Below are 8,268 nucleotides of genomic sequence, written 5' to 3'. Positions count from 1 at the left end.
AATTGATAAAGCTACATGTACATCTTGCTTTGAACAATGCTTGTTTGCAATAGCTTAAAACAATGGATAAAGCTTCATTATTAAGTTTACATATTTCTACTATCTTGCTTAGCACATTTTATTGAGGCCTATCTTTACACAGCCCTGTTGTTTCTTGTCCTTGCATCTTCAGCATTCTTGCATTTCTCCATTGTGAGATTTGCTTTCACACAGTTTTCTGAGAGTTCTATACCTTTTCTATTTCCCACTAATTGAATGACTCTCTTTTTTGTCATTTCTGTCAAATGTTTTCACTCTCTAGATCTTTTTTTGTTATATATTTGAGATCCTTTCTTTTCTTTAGAGTTTTATTTTTTATAGCCTTTACTTCCAAAAGCCTTCCATTCTAGATCTCAGCCTTTTGCCACCTTTGCGTGAATTCCCAAAGCTCCACTTAGACCCAATACCTCGTAATTTTTTTCTGTAATTTACTGAAAATCAAAACTGCATTTATTGTACAGTCTGACCAATGATCTTGTGCAAACTGGTCATGTCACTAACTATTCCTGAAATGCATCACTGGGTTATTTTAGAAAAAAAACAGACAAAATCAACAGGCTTTATTGGAAATATTTGTTGTTTTTTTGTTTTTTTTTTTTTTAACTGGAAATCTTGAATCCAATAAGATTTTAACAAGCATCTTTTTTTCTACCAACAACTTATTCAGCTGAAGCCTGACTGACAATTTCTCCCAGGCTTGCATGGGAGTATTTGCATGGACTTTGAGAACAGATCAGAAGAGTGTTCTGCATGATTCTCAAAGTATTGAAATATTGCCTGTAAGGAATATACACATGAAAAAGCTAATTTGCTTACCATAAGAGAATATTTCCTGTGTTTCACTATTTTCTACACATAATTGCCTGAAATTTTTCAAATTTTATCCAGCATTAAGTTCAGAATCAATTTTCATTTGTTTCTCTTCATTCTTTTCTCTCTTATGTCTTTTTATTTTTCCTAGTACAGAAAGCTCTTCTCTGCCTTGTTGTATTCCATCTCTGGTGAAGTAGAGATATATAAGCAATCTCAAGTATATTTAATTTCATTGGAAATGGGGACAGATAAATAAAAGTTAATGTGAGAATTGGGCTACAGAAATATTAAACCGAATTAATGATTCATAAACCCCTTTGAAACTAATAGATATTAACTTACATTTCTGTGACCCCTGTTTTTTATCATCAGACCTAAAAAGAACATCTGGATTAATAATAGGAAAAATATGGAGTTCCATCAATAACAAAAATACATCTTATGTCCCTGATTTCTTGTAATATCCATGTTGTGTAGGTCCTTGTGGTGTATTGTTGAGTTTCATTTCACTTCATGAGAATTCTTCAAATTAATGTTTCTAATCTTAAATGGGGCAAGGTACTTCTTCAAGGATTCAAATAATTTTATTTTTCTTTTATGTCATGTTATGGTTTTCTTACTTTTAAAAGTAATTTTTTTTTGTTTTAATACGTGTTAGTCTCTTTAATACTGTTTAATAGAGACATCAGTGAAGGGAAAATGAGTAATTAATACTGTGAATAGCTAGTTTCTGTATTTTTAAGTATATTTATCTACTATATATTATCACGAATTAATTTGCAAATTCAGCTTTTTTGATAAGGTCAATTGAAATTATTTATTAAGAATTTTTGAAAGAAATCAACACAAAAGAAACCAATTCATCTGTGGGCCAGTTAAGAAATTATACTGGTCTTAGAAAGAAATCCAGAGGCTCTGCTTAAGCCTCATTGATTTTTAGTGGGAGTTGCTGGACCTATTGAAAAGGAAATAGATACCTTTGAATGTTCAGCAACAAAGAAGCAGCTCCCATCTCTGTGTTACTCTAGTGACAAATGTTGGCTGGCTTCTCAGCACAAAAGAAAGGAGCTCTTTTAATAGACAGAGCTTATACTTGCAATTCTGATGCTGCCAAGCTTGAAAAGGAAAATCCTTCCACCTCCACTTTCCTTATTGCTGGAGTCAGTATTGCTTGCAGGTAATGAAGCAATGGACACATTGAAATCCCTGTGTACAGAGGTGAAAAAATCAGGATTCAGCTTTCAAAGACAGACATAGAGAATGTGAGGACAGCTTGCAAAATTAATATTGGCGCAGTCCTGCAAATTTGGCTGTCTAGTTTGGGGTGTGGATATTTACTGCTTTTAATAGCTAAAATAAGTTGTTGTGTAGATCTAGTATCATATATTGTATAATGGAAAAAAAAAGAATGTTGGTATCAAGGTAATCTAGTATTATTCTTAATCTGTAATGGGATGGCATTGAATTTAATAATCTGTAGATGACTTAAATGCTGTTTTGAGGAAGAAGCATTCCCTCATAATGGTGGCTTCAAACGATAGAGTGCTATCTCACCCCTGCCACTATTCTACCAATTATTTATGTTCACCCTTGAAACCGCCTCCATTTGCAACTAGAAAGGAACAACAAAGAACGTATTCCTGTTCTGGTTCAGAATATTAAATTACATTCATCTAAACAGATTTTTTATTTATTTCTTTACAATGCATTTTTTTATCACGAGTTTAAGTGCATCATGCTCTCTGTACTTTACTATTTCAGTCCCTTTACCTCTATGAAATTTCATTTTTATTCATAGAGGAGATGCTTCCAGGAACAAATTTCCTTCATGTTGAGTTTTTGTAAACATTTGATGTACTTCTATAAAATGGAAAAATGACCCTAGTAGTATATTCTAAGGAGAAATATGAAATCATCACATCATATTGCTGTAACAGCTTTTATTTTCTTCATTGCATAGCTTCTAACTTTCTAATTAATTTTCTGTTAAGTGTCATAGTAAAAACAGTGAAATAGAAAAAAACATTATATGTGATTCATTAAAACCTTCATTGGTGCAGTTCTCTACTTCTTTGCAAGACCAGTGAATTACTTCCAATTGCATACATGTGATTATTTATATCTCAGTCAATTTACTTAAAGGATATTGCAGAAGACAATATTTTTGCCAAAAATATAAAAATAATAATCTCTGTTGTGATAAGTGTAACTTGGATTTGTATCTGTCCATTTAATCACAAAGCAGAGGAATATCACCATAGTGATCTTGTGTGGGCTGTGGATGTCAGGCTTCTAAGAATTACTCTATCATACTCGTGTCTGTTACTTTTTTAAGATTTTAAGACAAGTTTTTGTTGGCAAATCTTCATGAATTTCAAAAGACAAAATTTCAGTTCACTATTTCCCTAACCTCTGTTCTTCTGACTTGCATATGACATCTAAAATTCATCACAGATATTTTTTACATTTTGAGATGGTCTGTTTAGTTGGACACCATTTGGACTCAGTGATACTAAAAGTTTTTTTCCAACCTAAGTGGCCCTATGAAAGTCTGTGAATATACTGTTTTGTATAACTTAAAACACTTAAATATAATTCAAAACTCAAATGACTGGCTAAACGAATAGCAGGACTAATGCAATTATTCTTTTCTAATATTTTCTCTAAATCTTTAACACTTCCAGGAATTTTCTCAATTCAAGCTAATCATGAACAGTTATGAAAGTGATGTAGGGTTTCTCAACATTTTGTTGGGTTTTCTTGTTGTTGTTTTTTGTTTGGTTGGTTTTTTTTTAAGAAAGAAGAAAAATATTTTGGTAAATCCATGTAACTGCTATAATAAAAATAGAAGCAACACACTCCTTTCCTGAGGCTTTCTAAAACCAGAGTGACTATCTATTACAGAGGCATACTTCCTAGCAGAAAATATTCAAGGTGTTCCTTACTAACTAAATTTGTATTACTGTGCATGCCGAGAGCTGTGAAATTCTAGGAGGGTAAGACAAAGAACAAGGGCACTCAGCTTGCTTTTCACAATGTTCTGGAAGGTAGACACAAGGGGATGGGGTATGTGAACATTAAATTTTAAAAGCTTCCTGTACTTCAGGAAGCCTTTAAAACTATAAAAAATTTAAAGGATTTATAAAAACTATATATGCACAGTCATCAAAATAGCTTGAAATATGTTCGGAAAGATCAAAGTGAATATCTTACATTATCATATGATGGGTGAAGAGGGAGGGAGAAGGGAGAACGAGTTTCTGGAGTTTGATATCATAGGTGAAGAACAGAACTGAGGATAAAGGTCTGCTTTTCAGTCTTATCTGGCACACACTGTTTGCCATCTTCACTTTTTTATCTATCTTAGTACTACTTAGAAAATTGTAGAAGGAGGTGGGGTGTGAAATGTCTGAACAACCCATGATATTCTGTGGAAAAGAAATGTGCCAGTTTTAGTGCTTGAATGGCTGTAATTATCATATTGTAGGCGGAAGTGCTGAAAGTTTAACATTTCACTGAAGTATGGTAGGATTATACAATGCAAGATGTTGATATGTACCTATAACTTGCATATGATATAGTGTGCCATTAAAAGCAACAACAGAACACCCATTGCTTTTAGGCTAAAACCATATGTGAAATTTAGGTATTTTCTAAAGGTCCTTTTATAAATGCTCCATGGAATATTTGCTACAGGCTTATACTGTGGCACTTGGCAGTTCAAAGAGTTCCTTTGGTTTTGCTGTGGTGAGTGTACCGACAAACTTGGAATTTCAGTGCACTCCCTCCTAAGCAATTACAATTCTTTCAGGGTATTTAAGGAGATATTTATTCAGCTTGCATCTTTCTCTCCCTTTTTCTGTCTCCTTTCTTTATTTTTCTCACCTTAATTTAAGGGGTGATGTTTGGTTAAATTTAGACCAAGTTTTACATTTATGAAGTTTTCTTTAAAGATATAAAACAAAGAAGCCACAAAAGCAAACCAAAAACATGCCATGCCATGCCATTGGGTTTGCATGGCCAAGCTTTAGTAGCCGAGGGGCTAAAGGAGTGGCATCTGTGAGTAGCTGCCAGAAACTTCCTCCACGTCTGGCAGAGCCAATGCCTGGTGATGCCAAAGACAGACATGGCACTGGTGAAGGCTGGGCCAAGGAGAAATGACAGTAACGCCTCTGTGATAACAGATTAAAAAGGAGAAAAGGAAAAGTTGTTGAGCAGTCATAATTGCATCCAGAGAAGAGTGAGGTGAGAATATGTGAGAGGGAAACTCTGCAGACACCAAGGTCGGTACAGAAGGAGAGCAGGAGGTGCTCCTGTTGTTGGGTCTGAGATTCTCTATAATCCATGGTGCAGACCATGATGACACAGTTATTCAGCCCTTGGAGGATGACAGGGATGCAGAGATCTACCCCCAGCCCATGGAGGAGAGCCATGCTTGAGCAGGTGGATGCCTGAGAGGAAGCTCTGGACCTGTGGGCGGCCCATTCTGGAGCAGAGTCCTGGCAGGGACCTGCAGACCCATGGAGAGAGGAGCCCATGCTGGAGCAGGCTGTAACTGAAGGACTGTAACCTTTCAGTGACCCACATTGTAGCAGTTTGTGGAGAATTTTGGCCTATGGGATGGACTCACGTTTATTGATGGAGAACTATCTCTCATGGGAGGAACTCCAAGCTGGAGCCGGGAAAGGACTCCTCTCCCCAAGCAGTGGCAGAAACAATGTGATGAACAGACCATAATTCTCATTCCTTGTCTCCCTGCACCACTGGGGAAAAGAGATAGAACTGAAAAGGAGGAGGGTTTTGGGAAAGATGTTTTTAAAGTATTATTTTACTTCTCATTATCCTGCTATTTGATTAGATTTTATTAGCAATAAATTCAATTAATCTGTAATTCGAGTCTGTTTTGTCCATGGTGGTATTTGGTGAGTGACCTCTCCCCATCCTCATCTCAACCCAGGAACCCTTTGTTACATTGCTCTCCTTGTCCAGCTGTAGAGGGGACTGATAAAGAGGCTTTGGTGGGTGCCTGGCACCCAGCCAGAGTCAGCCCACTACAACAGGCCCCACCTCAACCAATCTGAAACAAGGAAATAACCTCACAGTTATATTTGAAATTCTTGTGTGTTTGTAACTGAAATATTACGTTGTTGGTTAAGTCTTCAAAATATATTAAAAAAAAAAAGAAAAAAGAAAATAAAATCATTAGTATTCATTGTTCAAGCAGGTGGATGCAAGTAACCTTCCCCAAAAACAGCAGTGAATTTTTCATGATAACTTATTTCTGTGCACTCTTTCATTTGCTGTTTGTTACTCTTCATAGGTTTTTTTCAAAACCACTTGTCGTTTGTGCTCAGATAGGTCACTATTATTTTGTCTCCAGATTATCTTGTCCAGAGAGAGAATTAATTTTGTTGGTTCAGAATTCAGTTTATACCAAACACTCACAGTCAGTACCAATTTCTGCTACTGTGTCCTGCTAAAAAAACCTTTCTGCTTCTTTGCGTTTTCTGTGTTGTCACTCTAAAATCTTCTGTACCTGTTTACTGGATTTTATCTTGTCAGGTCTGGAGTCTTCTTGTGAAACCTACATGAGCCATCAGTGGGGTGCCTCTTCCATGGCTTTCTGCATCTGAAGTCACAGAGTAGCTCCTCCCATACAGTGCACTGAGTATGAAAGATTCTCTAATTCGTCTGTAGTAGCTGGTTTTGAGACAGGGTCCATTGGTGCTTTGCAATGCAGAGCCAATGAGTCTAAGGAGATTTCTGAGCTTTTTGAGAGACAATAACTATCCAAGCTAGTTGTGAAACTATCAAGAAACAAATAAGGAACAGAATCCATTTGCTTCTACTGTCTGTTCCAAACTCACATATATCAAAATTGTTTAACCTGTAAGAGTAATATTTTGAGTTTTTTAATATTATCAGAGCATTGAAATGAGTAACAGCTTCGTAAAAGTGTTTAGATTCTTTGTATACTTAACATGTCCATGAGACTTATTGTGATCTACTAAGATTTTCAGAGAGGTGCATTGCTTTATAATGCCATTTATTTCCTCTCTCATTTCCTCTCTCCTTGTGTTTAATATTATCTTACTAAAAACTACAGTATTTTTCCTTGAGAGTGATCCTAACATATTTTGCAAGTGGCATAGTTTGGATTTATTAAAACTCAATATATTTCTATTAAGTAGCCTCTGAAAATAGGTGTGTGCATGCACAATTCCATTTTTCTGCCTGCAGAAATACAGAAGTGCTACACATCGTATTTAAGCTCTGTCTTAAATTATTTCTGCAAGACTCCCACTGAAGCCATCAAGCAAGTTACTTTTACAAGGAATAGACTCCTACTCAAAGTGAATATTTCTTGTTATAGACCAAGCCAGGGGATGCTGAGGGAATACTTAGTTTTGCCTTTAAAAGTTACAATGAAGTTTTGAGTCTAAGCAATAGCATTGCAGGAGAAAAGGAATGGCATACAGTGAACAATAAAGTAGCACTTCTCCACATAAGCAGCAAGCCAATTCACTTCTCATCAGATGCCTCATAACCAAATTATTGGATGATGATTTCTGGGGAGGGGGAAAAAAAAAGTGGTTTTTATAAACAAATAGGCAGAAAATAATATACTGGCTGTATCAATATGTGGCTTTAATTCCTTAGCCTGAACACCCTTACAAAGATGACAGACTAGATGTGGTTACTTGTGTTAGGATTAGGCACATGTTTTTTTTTGCTGCATGTCCTAATTACCAACCAAAGACTCTTCTCAGAGGCTCTTGCAATCTTTCTGCTCCAAGTTATCATTTGCCAGTTTACTATGTCCACATAATGTTGCACTCTCATTATTCATACATTTTGAAACGTTTGCAGTCTAAATGCATTATTTAAAAAACAAAAAATAAACATACTATTGCAATATTTTGAAATTTTAAAGCAGTTTTTGCTTCACAAGATCAGAATTGTTAGTTGCCATAGTAACAACATTATGAAAGAGGGAATTAAACATCATTACAATCATTCCTAAGTGTTGAATAGCTGCTCAAAGTTTTGCCTCTTGACATATTGCAAATCTGAAAGTTCAGAACTCTATTGTAGCAAGAAGACAACCCAAATGGCTCTTGGTTATTTTTTTCTTATACCAACTTGCTCTGAGATACCACTGTTTATCAGTCTTCCCAAACATAACAGCCAGAATAATAAATTATAGTTCAGTGAAAGGTAGCCTAGTGTTCAGGAACAGTAAGGAGCCTTTGCCTTTTGTTCTTGCCTTTTGTTCCTTTCTCATCGAGCCAAATTCCTCTAATATTTTTCACTGCATATGCAGGGTGAAAGATAATGGACAATATTTTAACTCCATTAGCACAAAAATTGTATGACATATATAGCACTAAATAGTGTGTATATGCCACCCATTGA

Source organism: Sturnus vulgaris, chromosome 1 (assembly GCF_052056855.1).
Source record: "Sturnus vulgaris isolate bStuVul1 chromosome 1, bStuVul1.hap1, whole genome shotgun sequence".
NCBI lineage: Eukaryota > Metazoa > Chordata > Aves > Passeriformes > Sturnidae > Sturnus > Sturnus vulgaris.
The sequence above is the reverse complement of the archived record's forward strand: the minus strand, read 5'-3'. Positions refer to the sequence as shown.